We start from the raw sequence: 21,813 nt of genomic DNA on the forward strand, positions 1-21,813 counted from the left end.
AAAGTGCAGGAGCCTCTAATCTTAAAATCAGAATCTTAAAATAAGCAGTTAGTCCAGTGAGTCATATAGACTTCCTCTTGCAACTAATCCGTGTTGGACATTTCACCTGAGAAGAACTATCTAAGGCAAGGGTAAAATTAGGATCTACACCAGATGAGATCCTGTAGACTGGCCAGCCACAACCCCTGTCCTCCATCAAGGATCTACTCTAGGAAAGTAGTGCACACCACCAAAAGGTGGTGGTGGTTGGTTTTTTTGTTTTGTTTTTTGAGACACAGCCCCGCTCTGTCGCCCAGGCTGGAGTGCAGTGGCCTGACCGTGGCTCACGGTTCACTGCGACCTTCGCCTCCCAGGCTCCAGCAATCATCCCACCTCAACCTCCCAAGTAGCTGGGAATACAGGCACACACCACCATGCCCGGCTAATTTTTGTATTTTTTATAGAGACAGGGTCTCCCTATGTTGCCCAGGCTGGTCTAGAACTCCTGGACTCAAGTGATCCATCCACCTCAGCCTCCCACAGTGCTGGGATTACAGGCGTGAGCCACCACCCCCTACCTAGCAGAATGTTTCTGTCCAATGCTCAATGTTAAGACTTTTAAATTCTTTATCACTGCACTAAAAATGATAATGGTACTAAATTGGTAGCAATTTTATGTTGGTATGTCAAAGGCTACCTACTATTCTACTCTTATTTATATTTTTAAGTGTTTATTGACTTATTCATTTGTATTTCAATCCTGCCCTACGGGGGGTGCTACCAGGCACCATCACTCTGGTCAGTAAAGTGAGATGTGATTTGTGAACCTCCTGAAGGGAAGGAAGGAGTGCAGATGGAAACACCTGGCAGAGCAGAACACCAGTATCAATCCATGTCCTTACCTTCGAAAGCCAAATTTAAAAAGAAACCTGACTCCAGATCTAGATTTTTTTCCCTTTCATATTGGACCCAAAAGTTGTGTTCTCACTTATGTTCATCATTATAATTTCACTTCTATAAGCAACCTTTTTGAATAAAATGTAGGTTTGCGGAACAAGATAAGGGCTCTGTGTTTTAAGTATTTTTAGATGAAACAGAAGGCACATAGGTCAATCTGTTTTCACCATTCATCTTAACTAATATCATTCTTTAGGTGTTTACAGATGGATGGCTTATATGCCTAGGATTACACATGAACTCCAGCCTAACAGCCATGGATAGCTGTCAATAGCAGGACCCGTATGCCATTTTTTTCACATATCTCTGCCCTAGCCAAGATGCATTATGAGCTGTGAGAGCCAAGGGGTATATATACCTTTTGAAAATACTAGTGGCAGACACCTAAGATGTCTTTAGAAAGGGTTTATCTGAAATTACAGGGGAATATTCGAACTTTTCAAAACCAAGTGGTGTGATATGTGGCCTAGACACTACCCTCCACGACTCCTCAGGATTGTAGGTAACATAAAATAGGTGACTGCAGATCAATTTGCCTAAGATAATTTTGTACACATTTGTCTATGATGTAAAAACGCACTACATGTGTAAATGAAGGCGGATGTCTCTTCACTATAACTTGTTTTCTATATCCAATTTTTTATCCATAAAAATTCAAGGACAATTCAGACACAGGTCCAGGCATGGATGGACTATTTTATTATCAGGTACAGTTAGATAGAGCAGAAACGTTACACTGTTAGGTTAATGCTCTGCTCTGGCTCAGGAATTCTCAGGTGACTTCTTAGGGTAATATTCTATCAAGTGAACCAAGGCGCCTTCAGCACAAATGCATCTAAAAAGGGTAAGATACTTGCTCCCATTCTCTCTTCCTATCAGTGCCTAGAAGGAAGGAGAAAAGGGTAGGAAATAACTACTTACTATGTGAGAGTAAAACAGCTGATGGTAAAACCTGCCAACACATGTAGTCATGTGTGATTTAAAAGGTCTCAGCAGTGGGAGTCCCTCTCAAGGACAAACTGGGGTAGGAGAGCTCCAACTTGCCAGATTCTCCATTCAGAATTTCTGCCATTAGGGGCCTTGATGGATGGTTTGCTAAAGCTTACATCCTATCGCAAAGGTGAAGAATTTTCTAGTAACTTGCGTATCAGGCCAGAGCTTGATTGTGGTAAGGCGTATCTCTTCAATAAATAATGCTTATGTTTTGACTTTCTATTAACAGGAACAACACTATTTACTAAAAAAATACAGGCTGAACAGATACCATGTATATTTCAAAAAGACACTACCCAGAGCTTCTCCTAAAAGAAATATAAAGCAAACTGTGAGATATCTTTAGGTTTCAGGTTTACAGGACCGAAATAGAAGTATTCGAGGGAAAAAGGGTGTAGTTTGATAGTCTAGGGCAGTGGTTCTCAAAATGTGGTCCTGGCACCACTAGCAGGAGCATCACCTGGGTATTTGTTAGAAATGTACATTCTCAGGCCTTTCCCCAGATCTCTGAATTAGATACTTTGGGGGTGGGGTCTTCTAGGTAATTCTGATGTCCACTAAAGGTTCACAACCACTGGTCTAGGAAGAAGGATGAAGGTAAAAAACATTCATTCATTAATATACCTCCATTGAGGTTCAAAAGGAAAAACATATATATCGTGCATAAACCTTGGGAAGAAGGCTCAATGGAATTCTCCCAGGTGCTAAAGGTACCAGCACAGACCGAACGCCAAGCCTGACAAGCACTTAGCAGATTACATACCTGGGTATACTACAGAAGTTTAACAAAATAATTTATAACCCAGACGGTACATAAGGCCACCTTCTGACTTGGGCCTTTCCTGCCTACTAGTTAAAAAACAAAAAAATTGTTTTTAATAAAGCCTAAGTCCATTTTTAGAGCAGTAATCTATCTAAAATGATCAGCTGGGTTTCAAGCTGGGTCCATAAAGTCCCTGAAGCCATATCCAAAATTCCATGTCTGTATGAATTTTTTTGGTGATGATGGGACATGAAGGGTAGAAGAGAAATATGGTCCACAGCTTCCCACAGATTTTCAGAGGGGAACTGAGTCCACACACCTTCCCACCACCACCAAAGTTAAGAACCACTGACCTGACCTGTGAGTTAATTTATGAGGTCAGCAGATGAAGCAGTTTATCACAGAGGAAGACTAAATGTTTGGGCTGTGGCGTCAACCAAAAAGGTTCATATTCCAGCTCAGCCACCGAATAAGTAACTTTAGGCAACTTACTCTAAGCCTGTTTCGTCCTCCCACGCTGCCTCTTAAGGCTGTAAGAAGTTAATGGGGAATCAGACATGTAAAATACCACAGTGTTTGGCACATGAGTACTCAAAAAATATAAACTTTATTGTAACAATATTACTACTTGACAAAAATGTACTGCTGGGTACATAATGCTTAGCAGTCTATCCATTTAACAACTGCTATTTGAAACATTGATAAAACCATTGTGTAACTTAAAATGGATACAGTTCAAGTTTGTTACTATGCTCTGTGAACTACTCAAAGTAGCAGTCTTAATTATTGCAGACATTAAGGTCACTGCCTCTGCTCTTCCTACAGCTCCCCTCTGTGTCTTCCATCACATCACTAACAGAAGGGCAAAACTGTCCTTTGTTACTCAAACACTTCCCGGCCTCTACTGCCATCATATTTACTTAAGAGAGTGACCTGTGAGTTGTAGGGCAGTAACTACTATGCTTTATCTTGGACTAAAGCACAGTTTTTAAGGCATTTTACTTACTAGGTGTAAATCTGAATTCATTCAACTGTAAAAAGTATTGTTACCTTTTGCTGATTCCCTGTTCATAACAAAAGTTAGCACTGAACAAGAGAAAGGACAAGAAACTGACAAGGTCCTGAGACAGTATATTTTATATACAGCGTGTAAAATTTGAATTTTTATTCTCCCCCATGAAAACAGACATAAGGTTACTAAATTCTAGCAACTACAGGCTTAAAAAGTAAACCAGAGAAAGAATAATCTCAAATTGTTGACAATTTACCTCTTTCAGATGAACTTAAATGGAGAATGAGTATTTCATGCCATCCAAATTATATTAGTTACCAATTCATGAACTGAGGTTAAAAAAAAAAACTCAGTGTTTGAGTGTATGCTACATAGACACACTTCAAGCAAACAGGCACAGATTTTAATGCTACTAAGTACACTTTCTTTCATGCCTTCGGCTACTTAAATGACAAAACCAATGCAAAGACTAACCTTTCAGAGATTTATAGCATGGGAAACTTATAGGGAATTACCTTTTAAAAAAGTATTATGATGTAAAGGAAAGGATAAATGCTAAACAGATCTTCACCCAACAGGGTAGGCGCAAAGTCACCAATTTGGTTATTACAGAACCATTAACACGTTGCCTCAATCGATTTAGTCAGAATGTTTAAATGACACCCCAAAGGACTTTAAATCACAGAAATGTAGGCCTAGAAATACTCATGAATTTACATTCCAACTTTTACTTCACCGATGAAGACACTGAGGCTCAGAGAACTTAAGTGACCCACTGAAGGTCAAAAGCTATCTGACTCTTTAGGAGAGCCTGAAATGGTTGAGATACTGCTGTATGTGGCTCATCGGCATTCAAGAATATCCAATTAATTCCAGGAAAAGCTAATTTTAGTTCACTATGGGCCTGGAACCCAGAAATAAACATACCTGTAGCCTAACAAACTTCACATGAAGACAGAGCTATAAGATCAAGCCAGCTCTAATTCAGAGCCCAAAATTCACCCAACACTACATACATAAGAGGCCAGAAGCTATTTTAAGAAATACCTCTGCGATAAATAATAAATGAAAATAGCCAGATTGATACTTGAAGCCAGTGGTCCTCAACCTCTGGTGCACATCAGAATCAGTCTTCTTCCAAAATACATACACAAGGTGTCCGAATATGTAGGTCTACCTACTATAGTGCCAAATATCTGTACATCGAGGTTCTCATGAGCACTATGGTGTCAGATCTCTTGTTTCCAGCAAGTTCATTATTCTGCAAACATTACATACAGAGGTATATATTAGATTTGCCCTAGTAAGACTGTTAAGTTTCATCTCACAAGTGAAACCAGGCATGCACAGAAGGCATCATATTACACCACAACAGTAGCAGTATCAGTTTTTACTCTTAATCCAGTGAGGAAGAGGACAACTGAGTCACAGGACTTGAAGCACTCTAATTTTACGAAACAAAAAGGCCAGTAGCCACCTGTTTTCTAACCAGGAATTCAGGAACATCCCAAGTGTTTATGACACCAGGAAATGTATGAAGCAGAGAAAGTTTACATCATCTGCCCTTCTAGGCACGTGATGTAAGAGTGTTTTGGATAAGATATTAACTTTAGTAAGAGGATATTTTCCGTTTACATCTTCTATAAATACCCCTTAAGTTTACACCAGGTGGTTAGAGGAAGATTCTGCAGCTCCCCAGGGCAATAGCAAAGAATGTTTCAGTGTTTCTGAGGAGCCTCATTTGCCTGATGCATGACTGTTAAAGGTACATTTCCCTACACGACCCTAAATCAGTTTTCACATTTGCATATTCCAGGTTTACTCAGGAATGCTCAACTTAAGAATCACAGGTGGTTGCTCGGTAAATCGAAGGCTCCCCAGAGATTAGGTTTTATAATGCTTCCCAAAATTTACAGCTCCACTTTGCCAGGCTGTTTGAATTCAGATGACTCCAAGTTGATCCCAAAATTATAAATCAAAGTATCTCAGAAGAGTATTATTCTATTTTAGCACTTTTATAGCTTACTCTATGCAACGTGAAGTGTTATTTCTATGCTTTCTATTTAAAAAAAAAAAAAAAAAAAAAAGCCAGCAAGGATTTTAGCAGGACTTCTTTCTGCAGTAAACTCATCGGTTTTATTAAAATATCAAGTACTTTTTAGCCTAATTTAGACTAACAAATTTACATGCACAACACTGCCATCCCAAACAAAAGCTAAGGCAGATAAGCCAAGTGCATCCCCCCACTTTAACATTAAACAGAACACACGTGCATAAACCGTGGCTAAATGATAAATTTTAATCACATACAGGTCAGCTTCGATCCAATAACAGATAAATTTAAGAGTCATATCTTTGGAGTCAGTCAGATCCCAGCAGTTCCAGTCCTGGCTCAGATACAATTGGGGTGTGATCTTACGCAAAGTACCCTGCTCTCTCCGGGCCTCAGTTTCTTCATTTGAGAAGACTGGAGGTGTTAATAGTGGCTGCCTCTTCTCTTTGTCGTGAGGACCAAAGGAGATAATGACTGCTAAGCACCTCCACAGTGCCTGGCACACAGAGAGCAAGCACTACATTAACGTTAGCTGTTGTTCTTAGTTAGGAGGACCGCGTCCCCTCCCAAGTCCCCACCACAAATCCAAAACACACAAAGCAAAACTCTTTAACAGGAAACACAAAGAAAGAGCTTTAATTCTACAAGGTCCCTCCGACTGCAGGCTCTTCATCCTCCAGTTCCTCAAATGAATGAATGAACGCCTAGGAGTGGCTCTGCAAATAGCTGTCTCTTAGGAATCACCTTTGCCGACTTTAAGGTAACTGTCTTTCACCATCAATTAAACACCCACAAGTACACCCGGAGCGAGGCACAACAGTCATGCAAATTTCAGCGGAGACACCGAGTCCGGGCGAGTCCTTGATCCCCACAGGCAACCTCCATTCATTCTCCACGCCCCTCTACCCCGACCCCTCTCTTTAAGTTCTAGGACCAGCCCTACCCTCGCGACCCTTCCCCTCCCGCCAAGGGTCTCTACCGTGCCCTCCGCACCTAGCGTGAACCTGTCACCCCACCAAGTGAGGGGCTGACGAAGGGGCCCACCTCACCCCTGCCCGAGGGACCGAGGCCCGGGGTGCAGCCGTCCCCTCGGGCGCCAAGGAGGGGCGAAGTGCCCGGTCCGGCTCGTCTCTCCTCCCCAGAGACCCGCCAGTCCCGGCCGGGCCCGCGGGAGATAGCGCGTAATAAGAGGGAGGGGAGAGCTCTCCGACGCCCCCCCCCTTCCCCGGGATCCCTACCAAGCCAGTGAGCCTCTTGCTCCAGCCCCTCCGAGCCTCCCCGACTGGAGGCATGGTGCCGAGGCTGCCCCAGGAAGCCCCCATAAAAAGGAGGGGGAGACACCCCCATACTCACCCACCGTCTCCTCCCCCTCAGCTGTTTACCTCACAGTCCCTCCAACCTACAGGGCGCCGCCATGTTGGACGTACAGCACCTCCCCCGTCGTGAAAGGGCCAAGGCCGTCGGCGGCCTCCGCCACGAAAAAGAGTCCCCCTCCAGCGCTCCCCTCCTTCTCGAAAGGAAGGACAGACGGCCGCGCTCGGCAACCTCGCCGGAAGGAAGAGGCTCTCCCACTCATAACTCACAATGGGGGTTGGACGAGAAAAAAAAGCAAGGAGGGTTTTAATGGAAGGGGGCGGGGCCAGGCGGAAGGATCCCGAAAGGAGGCTGCTAAGAGATCTTGTGACTCCGCGAAGGAGGCAAAAAGAAGGGCCGGCGCGGCGGGAGGAGCCAAGCGAGAGCCCAAGGGGCGGGGCGGGTGGTCACGTGACTGACGGGCGGAGGGACACGGCAGAGAGGCGTAAACAAGCTGGAGGAGGCTGGGTGTGGTTCGAGCGCCCTCCCCTTTGCACCCCCCGAGTCGTTTCTGCCCTTCGCTTGCCTGGCGACCCCCGAGGGTCTCTCTGTGGGCGGCCACAGAGCAGCGATCCTGTTTCCCAAGGAGCCGCTGGGGCCCGCGTGGGTGAAGGGCCTACTTGGGAGCCTTGGAGTTGCGGCTCACCTAGGAAGGGGCGGAAAGCTGGGGGCCAGGGCAGCCCTCCTTCCTGGGCTGAACATTTGCAGAAACCCGCCTCCGGGATTGCAGGGGACCGCCCTGGCGTCTGCCTTCAGGTAGCTCACACTTCACACCTAGTCATGACATCTAGGGAAAACCAGCCCTAGTAGGAGGCAGCTTGAAAATCAGAAGGCCTTATTGCGTTTCCTGCTGAAACAAGGCTTTAGGTCCTCCAAGCCTCAGTTTCTTCCTCTGTGAAATGGGCATAATGACATCTGTGACGTGAAGAATCAAGGAGATGAAGTATGGACAGCGTTTAGCCCAGAGCCCTGCGCCTAGTAAATGCTCACTCACTAGGTAGGTGGCCGTTATTGCGAGCCTGAGTATGATGGGCTCCATCCAGCACGAACACAAAAGCTCTGGGAGAGGAGGCAGAGCGAGATGAAGTCGAACTGTGGTATATGAAAGGCATTTTGAAGGAGTAGGCATCAGGCTGGATTTTAAAGGAAAGGTAGGTTTTATGAAATATTAGGTTGGTGCAAAAGTCATCACAGTTTTTGCCATTAAAACCGCTATGATTTTTGCACCAACCTAATAGAACCAGGCGAGGCGGCTGGGGAGAGGCTATTCCAGGCAGAGGGAACCAAAGGAGCAAGAGCCTAGGGACGAAAAGGTGCTGGGTGGGTTATGGGAATAACAGGTTTTGTCGTGGGAACCAATTGGGTCACAGTGCGGGGCAGCCATAGTTAAGGGGAGCCAGATGTGTCAGTAGCCAGCACCGTGGCTGTTGTCAGAATTCGGAGCAGGCCCTGGATGGTACTGGGTAGGGCCGCCGCTGGTCAGTATAGGGCCTTGGTGAGACTTAGAAAAATGGCACCCCTGGGCTGTGTTTTGGCCCCTGTCCACCAGCCCCAAACCCTCCTGCGCCCTTGAGCAGTGAACAACCTTTATAAACATAGGTCTAGAGCCATGAAGGCTTAGGAGGGAGGTGGAAATTGAGCTGTTTCCTCTGTTCTAACACAGTCGCTGGGGGGAAGCTAAGAGTTCTAGATTCAAACAGAACAGAGTTTGAATGTAAGTTTCATCATACTAACTGGATGAGCCTTAGTCTCCTTACCTGCAACATAGGGCTAATAACAATGGTAGCTCATGGGGATTTGGGGTGAATTCAGTGAGACATTAAGCTCTAAGTGGCACAGAGCCTACTCCAGTTAATGTTATTTTTGATAACTGTTACGTGCCAGCTGTCAGCATTCATCACTTCCAGAAACGGATCCACCAAACACTAAATTCTTCTGTGTCACCACCCGAGCATAGTCTGCATGGGGTCCAGAGATGGAATGGTCGAGGGAAATGGGGAAGGATCTGGGTTCTCTGAGTTCCACGAATCTGCAAACTACTTCACAGAAACAAACTCGTCCCTTTGCATTCACACCAGGGCAGGGATTCACATGTCTTCAGAGATTTCTGAGACCACCAGTGATGAGAGACCTAAGGAGGAGGGCAGGGGGAGCAGCGCTGCTCAGGAGCTCTGACCCAGGAAGTCCCCCAGACCCTGACCTTCCTTGATTCCATGACCTCACCCTGCAGGAATGCGTTCTGCCGTGGAGGAGAGCAGCCATACGCAGAGCTCATCAACTGCTCGCTCTGCAGGGGGCCATAACCACATTGTCACTGTTTCTACACTGTCTGGAAGAAGAATGGTCATTGTTATCTCATTATGGACCACCAGTGGCTTGCTAGAAGAGGCCGAAGATGACAGGCAAAGACAGCTCTACCACCGTCTTCCGCCACTTACCAGGCTGGGCCACCAAGTTGTTTTCTACTTCTCTGGGGTTGATTTTTGTCGTTTGCTTAACAGACACTATTCAGACCACTACCTTCCACACAGCACCCTGGAGCCTCCCTGTGATGGGGCTTCCTGGCTGGCCTGTCTGAGCAGGAAAGGGCTGAGCCCTGCGTAGGCAGGCATGCTGACGGGATGCACGTGGTGGGGGACATCTGCTGCATTTGGCTGTGTGACATCTCACCCTGGCCTTCTGAATAGGTGAACCGCCCTTCCTCAATTCTTTCAGTGCTGATAGTCCTCACAGTCACAGTACCAGCCCCAGGCCACAGCAGGTGGACCAGGCCTGGCCAATCTGAGATGCCCATCATGGAGGTTGTTAAAAGAAAACTTAAGTTCAATGAGATGAAATTTAATTGAGCAAAGAAAAAAGAGAGAAAGAATTCACGAATGAGGCAGCCTCCAGAATCACAGCAGATTCAGAGAGACTCTAGGGGTCAGAACAAATTTATAGACAAAGTACAGTGGCCTGGCGCAGTAGCTCACTTCTATAATCCCAGCACTTTGGGAGGCCAAGGCAGGTAGATGGCTTGAGGTCAGGAGTTCAAGACCAGCCCAGCCAACATGGTGAAACTCTGTCTCTACTAAAAATACAAAAATTAGCCGGGCATGGTGGCAGGCACCTACAATGCAAGATACTTAGGAGGCTGAGGCAGGAGAATCACTTGAACCTGGGAAGTAGAGGTTGTAGCGAGCTGAGATTGTGCCACTGCACTCCACCCTGGGCAACAAAGTGAGACTTAGTCTCCAAAAAACAAACAACAACAAAAAAACAAAACTAAAGTGACGTATAGGAGTCGGAAGTGAGGTACAGAAACAGTGAGATTGGTTGCAGCTCGGCGTTTGCCTTATTTGAACAGTTTGAACACTCAGCAGTCTGTGAGTGGTTGAAGCATGGCTGCTGGGATTGGCCAATACTCGGCTATTGTTACAGGTGCATACTACTAAGTTAAGTTTTCAATTTTGCGTGCCTGTTAAGCGGGGTTACCGTTCGTCCACAAGGACTCAAATATATAAGTACGGAGTCCTTCTCAGGCCATATTTCGTTTGCTTTAACAAGCAGACATGGTTGGTCTAGAGTGGACCTGTGACTTGAGCTGGACTAGAGTGCTCCTCTGGGTCTTTAGAGATGGGTGTTTTTTTTTTTTTTAAAGCAATTTTTTTCTTTCCTTTGGGGTCACTAAACTGCGATGAGGAGGCTGTGGCCTCTCCCTTCCCCTGTCCTACAGCAAGGTGTGTGACAAGTCGAGTTAAAGAGTGAAAGAGACAGAAACGGAGATGGAAAGAGAAATTCATGCTGCTATCTTCTGCATTTCCAGAGTCCCTGAAACCAGCTTTGCCCTGGCCTTCCAAGTTCCATGAAGTAATAACTATTTTGGCCAATGCTAGTTTCATTGGATTTCTGTCCCTCATAAACAAAAGGCCTTCTGAATGTTGTGGGATTCAGAGGCCTTTGGAAGGACACCACCAGTCAAAAATATTTCCCACTCTGTGCCCGAAGTTCATCCACTTGAATTGCTTTTTGGCTTTAGCTTTCAGCTGTCTGTGCGGCAGCCTCCTGGCCAGGTGCCCTGCCATTAGTGGGCATCCCCTACAGGATGGGGTCTGAGCTTCTGCTGGTAGTCCCCAAGGCCCTCTGCAGCCCTGGCCTCTCTAGCGCATCAGTTTCCCGTTGCTGTCTAGCACCGTGTCCTCCAGTACCAAGGAACGCCCAGAGGCTTCACACCGCCCTTCGTTGGCTCAGGCCGTCTCCTCTCCTTCCGCACCAGATGGCCTCTGCAGCCTGTGCTGGTCATTCTCCATTTGCCCTTCTCTGTCTGGACTCCCCTCTAAGCCACACCTGCTAAGCATGTCCTCTCCCTCCTCTTGGATTTCACCAAAGTGCGGCAGGGTCAGGTGAGCGAGGAAGAGCCTTCCTACCTGGCCTGGCCTGGCCGTGATGCACAGCTCCTGCTGCGTGGCCTGTCTTACCCGTGCTGTTAGTAATGGTTCCCCTCACTCACTCTTCACACTCAGAGGTGATCACAGATCCCCACAGCTCACTAGTCCTTAGGTGCTTCAGCACCTGTTTTTTTCTCTGAAGCTGCTCACACCTGTCTTTTTAATTATCCCTTGGAGGGTGCTACTGTTTCCCGCCAGGATCCCAACTGCTACAACCCCTTCTTAGAGAATCTGCCTTCAGCCCGGGCTACTCACTGTGAATCAAGCCAAACCCCCCCCCCCCCAAACACACACACACACCCTGATTGGACCTGGATCAGGGCTGAAAACCTTCCTCACACTGAACCAGCCAGATTCTCCTTCTTGAGAATTTGAACTGAGAGACCCCAATTGAAAATTTGAACTGAGAGACCCCAAGACTGAGATACATTGTGTTGGTGGAGGATTGCAACTTTACACAGGTGCAGGGGGATCATTCAAACTGCTGTACTCCAGGAGAGGCAGATCACTTAGAAAACACCTCAAACAGGTGCCTTCAGGGGTTGTGCAATAAGATGGGACTGTGCTGGTCCCTGGGGGGATAATACGGAGTTGGACCCAGCTGTGGCCATCAGCAGCACTCTGGACAGCAGAGGTTAAGCAGGAAGAGCTACTAGGAGCCTTGCTGAGGAAGCCGGCATGCCCAGACCAGCAAGGAGCAGCTGTGGCAACAGACAGGAAGGAGATCTGCAGGACTAACCCATTGCTCAGGAGACCTGCTTGGGTCTGGAAGATGCCCCTGTATCTTTTCAATAAATTCCACTTTTTCACTCTTGTAATCCCCACACTTTGGGAGGCTGAGGCAGGAGGATTGCTTGGGGTAGCAAGACCCCATCTCTACAAAAAATGAAAATTAGCCAGACACGGTGGCATGCAACTGAAGTACCAGCTACTTGAGTGGCTGAGGCAGGAGGATCACTTGACCCCAGAACATTGAACCTGCAGTGAGCCACGATCGTGCCACTGCACTCCAGCCGGAGTGACTGAGTAAGACCCTTCCTCTAAAAAGTAAAAATAACACACACAAAAATTCCACTTTTACCTGAGCTAGAAGATGTTCACTTCTGTTCCTGACAACCAACACCACCGTGGAGGCTGGAGGTGGCCAAGAATGCTTTCCTTTCTCCGTCACCCAGATCATACCTGTTCTTCCTCCAAGACTCAACTCCAATGTGATCCCCCCCAGGAAGTATTCTTGGGACCCCCAGGATGGCATTAAAGGCCCATGCCCTGAGCCCACTGCCCCTGCCAAATGCACACCTCCGTTCCTTCCACCACACCGCCTGCTTACTCAGGTTGTGCTTATGGGCCTGTCTCCCAAGTTTTTAAGAACTCTGCTACCCCCAGGAGATAGGATGGATAAGAGGGCCCTTGAAACCTCTACTTCAAGGTCAAAAGACAGGAACAGGCCAGGCTCGGTGGCTCACACCGGTAATCCCAGCAGTTTTTTGTTTGTTTGTTTGTTTTTGTTTTTGTTTTTGAGACGGAGTCTCACTCTGTCGCCCAGGCTGGAGTGCAGTGGCACGATCTCAGCTCACTGAAAGCTCCGCCTTCCGGGTTCACGCCATTCTCCTGCCTCAGTCTCCTGAGTAGCTGGGACTACAGGCGCCCACCACCACGCCCGGCTACTTTTTTTTGGTATTTTTAGTAGAGACGGGGTTTCACTGTTTCACTGTGTTAGCCAGAATGGTCTCGATCTCCTGACCTCGTGATCCACCTGCCTTGGCCTCCCAAAGTCTTGAGATTACAGGTGTGAGCCACCGCACCTGGCCAATCCCAGCACTTTGAGAGACCAAGGCAGGTGACCTCCTGGAAACCAGGAGTGCAAGACCAGCCTGAGCATCATAATGAGACCCCATCCCTACAAAAAAATTTTAAAAATTAGCCAGGCTTAGTGGTTTGCACCTGTAGTTCCAGCAACTTGGGAGTCTGAGGCGGGAGCATCACTTGAGCTCGGGAGTTGGAAGCTGTAGCGAGCCATGATCCTGTCACTGCACTCCAGTCTGGGCAACAGAGTGAGACCCTGTCTCAAAAAAAAAAAAAAAAAGGCTTAGAATAAATCTTTCAAGACTTAGGCTAAGACTAAGGCTAAGTGGGAGCAGTGTCAGGGGCCAAGAGCTACTCTTGCTGCATGGCTCGGTGTCCATGGTAGCTCAAGCGCCCACAGGGCTGGCCGCCATCTTGGTTTGCTGTTATTCCAACAATTGGAGTAAAATTTATTGTCTCACAGTTCTAGAGGCTAGAAGTCCAAGATCAAGGTGTCAGCAGGGTTGGTTCCTTCTGAAGGCTTGGAGGAGATCTGGTCCCTGCCTCTCCCCCAGCTTCTGGAGTTTGGCTGGCCATCCTGAGGCTCAACCCCTCCTCCTGCTTCGTTCCTTGGCTTGAGATGCATCACACTGTTCTCTGCCTTCATGTTACACGACATTCTCCCTGTGAACTTGTCTCTGTGTCCAAAATTTCCCCGCATTATAACTACACTAGTAACGTTGAGTTGGGAGCACACCCTATTCCAGCATGACCTCATTTAACTAATTACATCTGCAGCGACCTTATACGTAGTCACATTCTGAGGAACTGCAAGTTAGGACATCAACATGTCAATGTTTGGGGGAATAAATTCAGCCCACAACAGGTCCCAAGGGCTGAGTTAGTCACATTACTATCCATGGTTTGTGCAGGGGCCCTCTCTAATTTTTATACTTGCATTTGTTTGTTCCCTTTTTTTAATTTTTAATTTTTATTTTTTTCTTGAGATGGAGTCTTGCTCTGTCGCCCAAGCTGGAGTGCAGTGGCACAATCTCAGCTCACTGCAACCTCTGCCTCCCAGCTTCAAGCAATTCTCCTGCCTCAGCCTCCTGAGTAGCTGGGATTACAGGCACAAGCCACCACACCTGGCTAGTTTTTGTATTTTCAGTAGAGGCAAGTTTCACCATGTTGGCCAGGCTGGTCTCAACCTCCTGACCTCAAGTGATCCGCCCACCTCGGCCTCCCAAAGTGCTGGGATTACAGGTGTGAGCCACCACACCCGGCCCTGTTCCCTTTTATCTTCATTCCCCACATCCAGTTTCCTCCTTGCACATAAGCAACCATTGCCACGCATATCATGTGTATCCTTTGGTCTGTATGTTTCCTTGCAAAATGTATGTGTGTGCATTTTTAATTTATGTAAGTGGAATTATGTTATAGGTGGCAATCTGTTTCTTACTTTTCCCCCCATTCAGCATCGTTATGAAGCTCCATCTAGCTGCTGAGAATTATTCTGTAATGTGAACCTACCCTAATCTACTTTCCACTCTCTTAGGGATTGACACCTGCAGTAGCACCAGAAGTAACATCGTGATAAACATCACTGTACACTATACACTATACTCTATGCACTGTACACTGCACACTATAAACTATATACTATGCACTATACATTCTACACTGTACACTATGCACTATACACTATACACTATGCTCACTGCGCTATGCACTATGCACTATACACATGCACTATGCACTACACACTATGCACTATACACTATGCACTATACATTGTACACTGTATACTATGCAGTATGCACTATACACTATGCACTACACACTATACACTATGCACTATGCATTGTACACTGTACACTATGCACTGTACACTGTACACTATGCACTATACATTATGCGCTATGCACTATACACTATGCACTGTGCACTATACACTATGCACTGTACACTATACACTATACACTACACACTATACACCACGCACCATACACTATGTACTATGCATTGTACACTGTACACTATACACTATGCAGTATGCACTATACACCATACACTACGCACTACACACTATGCACTACACTATACACTATACACTACGCAGTACGCACTACACACTATATGCGCTATACACTATACACTACTATACACTATACACTATGCACTATACACTATACACTGTACTATACACTATACACTATGCACTATGCACTGCACTATGCACTATACACTATGCACTATGCACTATGCACTATACACTATGCACTACACACTATACACTATTCACGATGCACTACACACTATACACTATGCACTACGCACTATACACTATGCACTATACATTGTACACTGTACACTATGCACTATACACTACACTACACTATACACTATGCACTATACATTATGCACTATACATTGTACACTGTACACTATGCACTAGGCACTACACACTGTATGCACTATACACTATACACTATACTGTTCCCTTATAGATCCAGCTCAGAATTTATCTGGGATACACAACTGGGAGGAAAAGTGATGGGTCATAGGGTGCATGGACTTACTTTTTTTTTTCTTTTACAGACAGGTCTTGCTCTGTTGCCCAGGCTGGAGTACAGTGACTCAAGCACGGCTTACTACAGCCTCTACCTCCTGGGCTCAAGGGATTCTCTCCTCTAACCACCCAAGTAACAGGATCACAGGCTTATGCCACAATGCCTGGAATTTTTTTTTTTTTTGTAGAGGTGGGTCTTGCCATGCTGCTCAGACTGTAGACTTTTTTTTTTTTTTAAGTTCCGGGGTACATGTGCAGGATGTGCAGGTTTGTTACATAGGTAAACGTGTGCCATGGTGGCTTGCTGCACCTATCAACCCATCACCTAGGTATTAAGCCCAGTGTGCATTAGCTTTTCCTGATGCTCGTCCTCTCCCCGCCTCCACTGACAGGCCCCAGTGTGTGTTGTTCCCCTCCCTGTGTCCATGTGTTCTCATTGTTCAGCTCCCGCTTATAAGTGAGAACATGTGGTGTTTGGTTTTTCAGACTTTTTTTTTTTTTTTTTTTTTTTTGAGATGAAGTCTTGCCCTTCTCCCCCAGGCTGGAGTGCAGTGGTGCGATCTCGGCTCGCTGCAACCTCCGCCTCCTGGGTTCAAGCGACTCTCCTGCCTCAGCCTCCCGAGTAGCTGGGATTACAGGTGCATACCACCACGCCCAGCTAAATTTTTGTATTTTAAGCAGAGATGGGTTTCACCATGTTGGCCAGATTGGTCTCAAACTCCTCACCTCAGGTGATCTGCCCACCTTGGCCTCCCAAAGTGCTGGGATTACAGGCATGAGCCACTGCACCCAGCCTAGACTTACTTTTAAGATGCACCACCAAATTATTCTCCAGGACGCCTGCCCCAGCCTACACTTTCACCAGAATCCCACGAAAGTGTCCATATCCCTGTCCACACTTGGTGTTGACTAGCTCTTTAATTTTTTCAGTATAACAGGCTAAAGGGACATGTTCTTGTTTTAACTGGCCTCTCTTTGACTTAATGAGATGGAGCATTTTTATATCCTTGTTATGAGTCTGTGGGTTACTTTCTCTATAGATTGCTGGCTCTTATCTTTTGACCATTTTCCCAGTACAATTACTATCTTTTTCTTGATTTGCTGAAGTGTCCTATGTATTCTATACATGTGTCCCTTGTTGGTTATAGACATTTCTTTCTTTTTCTTTTTTCTTTTTTTTGAGACGGAGTTTTGCTCTGTCGCCTAGGCTGAAGTGCAGTGGCACAATCTCAGCTCACTGCAACCTCTGCCTCCCGGGTTCAAGCGATTCTCCTGCCTCAGCCTCCTGGGTAGCTGGGACTACAGGCGCCTGCCACTATGCCTGGCTAATTTTCGTATTTTCAGTAGAGACGGGATTTCACTATGTTGGCCAGGCTGGTCTTGAACTCCTGACCTCATGATCTGCCTGCCTCGGCCTCCCAAAGTGCTGGGATTACAGGCGTGAGCCACCATGCCCAACTGGTTATAGCTATTTCAAGTGTCTTCTCGCAATCTGTTATCTACCTATTAACTAACTATATTATGCCCCATTGGAAAAGGTCATTAACTTGAGTGTTATCAAATTCACTTCTTTTTCTTTTTGACTTACTCTTTGGGTTTTTGAGATTTTGTTTAACAATGCCTTTTCCAACCCTTAATCACACACAAAAGAAATGCTTAAGCTGTCTCTGTTTGTATGGGGTTTTTTTGTTGTTGGTTGGTTGGTTGGTTTTTGAGACAGGATCTTACTCTGTCACCCAGGATTGAGTGCAGTGGTGCAAACATGGGTCACTGCAGCCTTGACCTCCGGGGCTCAGACCATCCTCCTGCCTTAGCCTCCCATGTAGCTGGGACCCCAGGAGTGTGGCACCACACCCAGCTAGTTATTTTATTTTATTTTATTAGAAATAGGGTCTCACTTTGTTGCCCAGGCTGGTCTTGAACTTCTGGGCTCAAGCGATCCTCTTGCCTGGACCTCCCAAAGTGCTGGGATTACAGGTGTGAGCCACCCTGCGGGGCCATTTGTATGTTTCATATTTATATTGTTAGATAAAAAATATATTTAAACATAAAATATATATTAAAATATATTAAAACATAAAAAAAATTTATGTTTTACATTTCACTTTTAGGTCCCTGCAGAGGCCATGAAAAATGTGCCACTCAGTTTAATTGTTGAAGGCTCAGCTGCCGCCGCTCTGGATCTATACCCCATTTGCAATGAAGCCACACATCTCGTGAGCCACTCCCAGCCCGTGACTAGGCACAGCAGGGGTCCTAATGCAGGACAGCTCTGAGGAGGTGTGGGACTCTGACAGTGGAGGACATGGGCTTGAGAACTCTTCATCAACCCGATCAAACCTCTCTTGGAACTGCAAAGCAGTCTGAGACTCTTCTCCCAGTCTATTATCTCCCTATTAACTATCTATATTGTAGCTCATTGGAAAAGAGTCATTTTGGTGTTATCAAATTCACTTCTTTTTCTTTTTGACTTGCACTTTGGGTTTTTGAGATTTTGTTTAGCAATGCCGCTTTCAACCCTTAGTCACACGCAATCCCCTCTTTCCTCACAGGTTTCAGATCCATATCATAGCTGAAGGCTCTCTCTGCTCTGTCCAGCTCCTCCTCTGTGTGGGACGTTTATTCGAGTTTTAAAATGTCCTTCCCAAAAGTCTACTTTAGTATTATTCTAGTATGTATTTTTGAGACAGTGTCTCACTCCAGTCCAGACTAGAGTGCAGTGGCATGACCATAGCTCACTGCAACCTGGAACGCCTAGGTTCAAGCCATCCTCCTGCCTCAGCCTCCCGAGTAGCTGGGACTACAGGCACACACCACCACACTGGGATCGTTTTTTAAATTTTTTGTAGAGGTGGGCTCTCACCATGTTACCCAGGCTGGTCTTGAACTCCTGGGTTCAAGCAAATCGCCCACCTCGACCCCCCGAAGTGCTAGGAATACAGGTGTGAGCCACCATGCCTGACCTGTAGTGTATTATTGATTTATTGTTAGGTATTTTATAGTTTTTAATATTATTTTGTGTGGTTTTTAAAAAAAGTTTCAACTTGGTTGTTACTGAAGTAGAGAAATTCTATTGATTTTTGTAGGTTGATCTTATGTCCTGCACCTAGTCGAACTCTCTAATTTTACTAGTTTGTCAAATTATTTTTATTTATGTTGAGTTTTCTAGGTATATTATCACATCACCTGAAAATAAAAGTTTTATCTCTCCTTTTTTTTTTTTTTTTTTGAGATGAATTCTTGCTCTGTTGTCTAGGCTGGAGTATAGTGGCATAATCATGGCTCACTGCAGCCTCAAATTCCCAGGTTCAAGTGATCCTCTCACCTCAACCTCCCGGGTAGCTGAGACTACAGACATGTCTGGTTAATTTTTTAATTTTTTATAGAGGTGAAGTCTCCCTATGTTGCCCAGGCTGGTCTTGAACTCCTGGACTCAAGTGAAATTCCCGCCTTAGCCTCCCAAAGTACTGGGATTACAATCATGAGCCATCACACTCAGCCTGTCTCTTCTTTTTAAATTATAACTCTCCTCATTTCTCTTTCCCTTTTTATAGTGTTGGCTGGGACCTCCAGTACTATGTCAACCAGTAGTGGTGATATTAGGCATCTATCATTATTCCCAATCTTCAAGGAAATGCATATAAATTTTCTACAGTAGGTATAATGTTTGCTTTAAGACTTTTGTCTATGACTTTTACCAAATTAAAGAATAGATGAGGCCGGGCGCGGTGGCTCAAGCTTGTAATCCCAGCACTTTGGGAGGCCGAGACGGGCGGTTCACAAGGTCAGGAGATCAAGACCATCCTGGCTAACACGGTGAAACCCCGTCTCTACTAAAAATACAAAAAACTAGCCGGGCGAGGTGGCAGGCGCCTGTAGCCCCAGCTACTCGGGAGGCTGAGGCAGGAGAATGGCGTGAACCCGGGAGGCGGAGCTTGCAGTGAGCCGAGATCCGGCCACTGCACTCCAGCCTGGGCGACAGAGCGAGACTCCGTCTCAAAAAAAAAAAAAAAAAAAAAAAAGAATAGATGTGGGCCTTATCCAATGCTTTTTCTGCATTCATTGAATAGTCAGAAATATCTTTATTTTAGCCTATCAATGTGGTGAAGTACACAGATACATTTTTTTGATGGTGATTTATGCTTGCACTCCTAGACAAGCATGACTTGATCATGCTGTATTTTAAAAAATACTTGTTGATTTGGTTAATTCATGTTTTATTAAGGATTTTTGCATTTATTTTATGTGCTCATGGTTCTTTTAATTGGAACATATAGACCATTTACATTTAATATAATTATCAGCGTAGTTGGGCTTCAGTTTACCTTCTTGATACTTGCTTTCTATTTTTCCATCTGTTCTTTGTTCCTTTCTTTTGTCTTTTTCAGCCTCCTTTTGGATTAATTTAACATTTTTTAGAATTCCATTTTACCACCACTATTGGCTTCTTTGCTGTGCCTCTTTGTTTTATGCTTTTAGTGATTGCTCTAGGATTTAAAATGTGAATCTTTAGCTTATCACTGTCTGTATTCAGTGGCTACTATACCATTTCAGATATAATTTAAGAGCCTTATAACAATATACTTCTGGCCAGGTGTGGTGGCTCCATGCCTGTAATCCCAGCACTTTGGGAGGTCGAGGCAGGTGGATTACTTGAATCCAGGAGTTTGAGACCAGCCTGGGCAACATGGCAAAACAGTGTCTCTACTGAAAATACAAAAATTAGCTGGGCATGGTGACGAGTACCTGTAGTCCCAGCTACTTGAGAGGCTGAGGCAGGAGGATTGCTTGAGCCCAGGAGGCGGAGGTTGCAGTGAGATGACATGGCACCACTGTACTCCAGCCTGGGCGACAGAGTGAGATCCCATCTCAAAACTAAAATAGGCCTGGCACGGTGGCTTATGCCAGTAATCCCAGCACTTTGGGAGGCCGAGGCAGGCAGGTCACGAGGTCAGGAGATTGAGACCATCCTGGCTAACATGATGAAACCCCGTCTCAACTAAAAATATAAAAACATAGCAGGGTATGGTGGCATGTGCCTCTAGTCCCAGCTACTTGGGAGGCTGACGCTTGAACCCGGGAGGCGGAGGTTGCAGTGAGCCAAGATCGCGCCACTGTACTCCAGCCTGGGCGACAGAGTGAGACTCTGTCTCATAAATAAATAAATAAAATAAACTATATACTTCTATTTCCTGCCCCCTGTTCTTTGTGCTATTGTTGTCATAAATTTTACTTCTACATAGGTTATAAAACCCTAGGTGGGGGTTTATATTATAAAAATATTGTTATTATTTTTGCTTTAAAGAATCAAATTTTTGTGTGTGTGTTGGTCTGTCGCCAAGGCTAGAATGCAGTGGCGTGATCTCAGCCCACTGCAACCTCCACCTCCCAGGGCTCAAGCGATCCTCCTGCCTCAGCCTCCTGGGTAGCTGGGACTACAGGCACGTGCACCACCACACCCAGATAATATTTGCATTTTTTGTAGAAACAGGGTTTTGCCGGCAGGGTGCAGTGGCTCACTCCTGTAATCCCAGCACTTTGGGAGGCTGAGGTGGGTAGGTTGCTTGAGGTCAGGAGTTGGAGACCAGCCTAACCAATATGGTAAAACCCCATCTCTACTAAAAATACAAAAATTAGCCAGGTGTGGTAGTGCATGACTGTAATCCCAGCTACTCGGGAGGTTGGGGCAGGAGAATCGCTTGAACTCAGGAGGCAGAAGTTGCAGTGAGCTGAGATCATGCCGCTACACTCCAGCCTGGATAACAGAGCAAGACTCTGTCTCAAGAAAAAAAGAAAAAAAACAGGATTTTGCTGTGTTGCCCAGGGTGGTCTCAAACCCCTGGGCTCACGTGATCCTCCTACCTTGGCCTCACAGAAGTGCTGGGATTACAAGTGTGAGCAACCACATCTGGCCAATTTTTT

The 21,813-nt window shown here is 45.8% G+C and overlaps 1 protein-coding gene and 1 long non-coding RNA gene across 10 annotated transcripts in view; one reads left to right on the forward strand and one right to left on the reverse strand.

The window, feature by feature from the left end:
* TSC1 (TSC complex subunit 1) overlaps positions 1-7,947 on the reverse strand; it is a 54,615-nt gene extending 46,668 nt beyond the window's left edge. For 4 of the 9 annotated variants that reach the window (XM_009187941.4, XM_009187940.4, XM_009187934.4 and 1 more), the window contains exon 1: positions 7,111-7,228. The gene's annotated coding sequence lies outside the window, so the exon portion shown is untranslated. Of the gene's footprint in view, positions 1-6,750; positions 6,922-7,110; positions 7,333-7,756 lie in introns of those variants that run through there. The other 5 variants (XM_009187937.4, XM_009187935.3, XM_009187938.4 and 2 more) reach the window with 5 other exon arrangements.
* On the forward strand, positions 7,536-18,340 carry LOC116270082. The gene is made up of 3 exons (XR_004178035.1): positions 7,536-8,261; positions 15,921-16,081; positions 18,003-18,340. It is a non-coding gene; the product is annotated as an uncharacterized LOC116270082 (long non-coding RNA).
* Positions 18,341-21,813: the final 3,473 nt, after the last annotated feature.

The sequence above is a fragment of the Papio anubis genome, chromosome 13, assembly GCF_008728515.1.
Source record: "Papio anubis isolate 15944 chromosome 13, Panubis1.0, whole genome shotgun sequence".
Classification (NCBI taxonomy): Eukaryota; Metazoa; Chordata; class Mammalia; order Primates; family Cercopithecidae; genus Papio; species Papio anubis.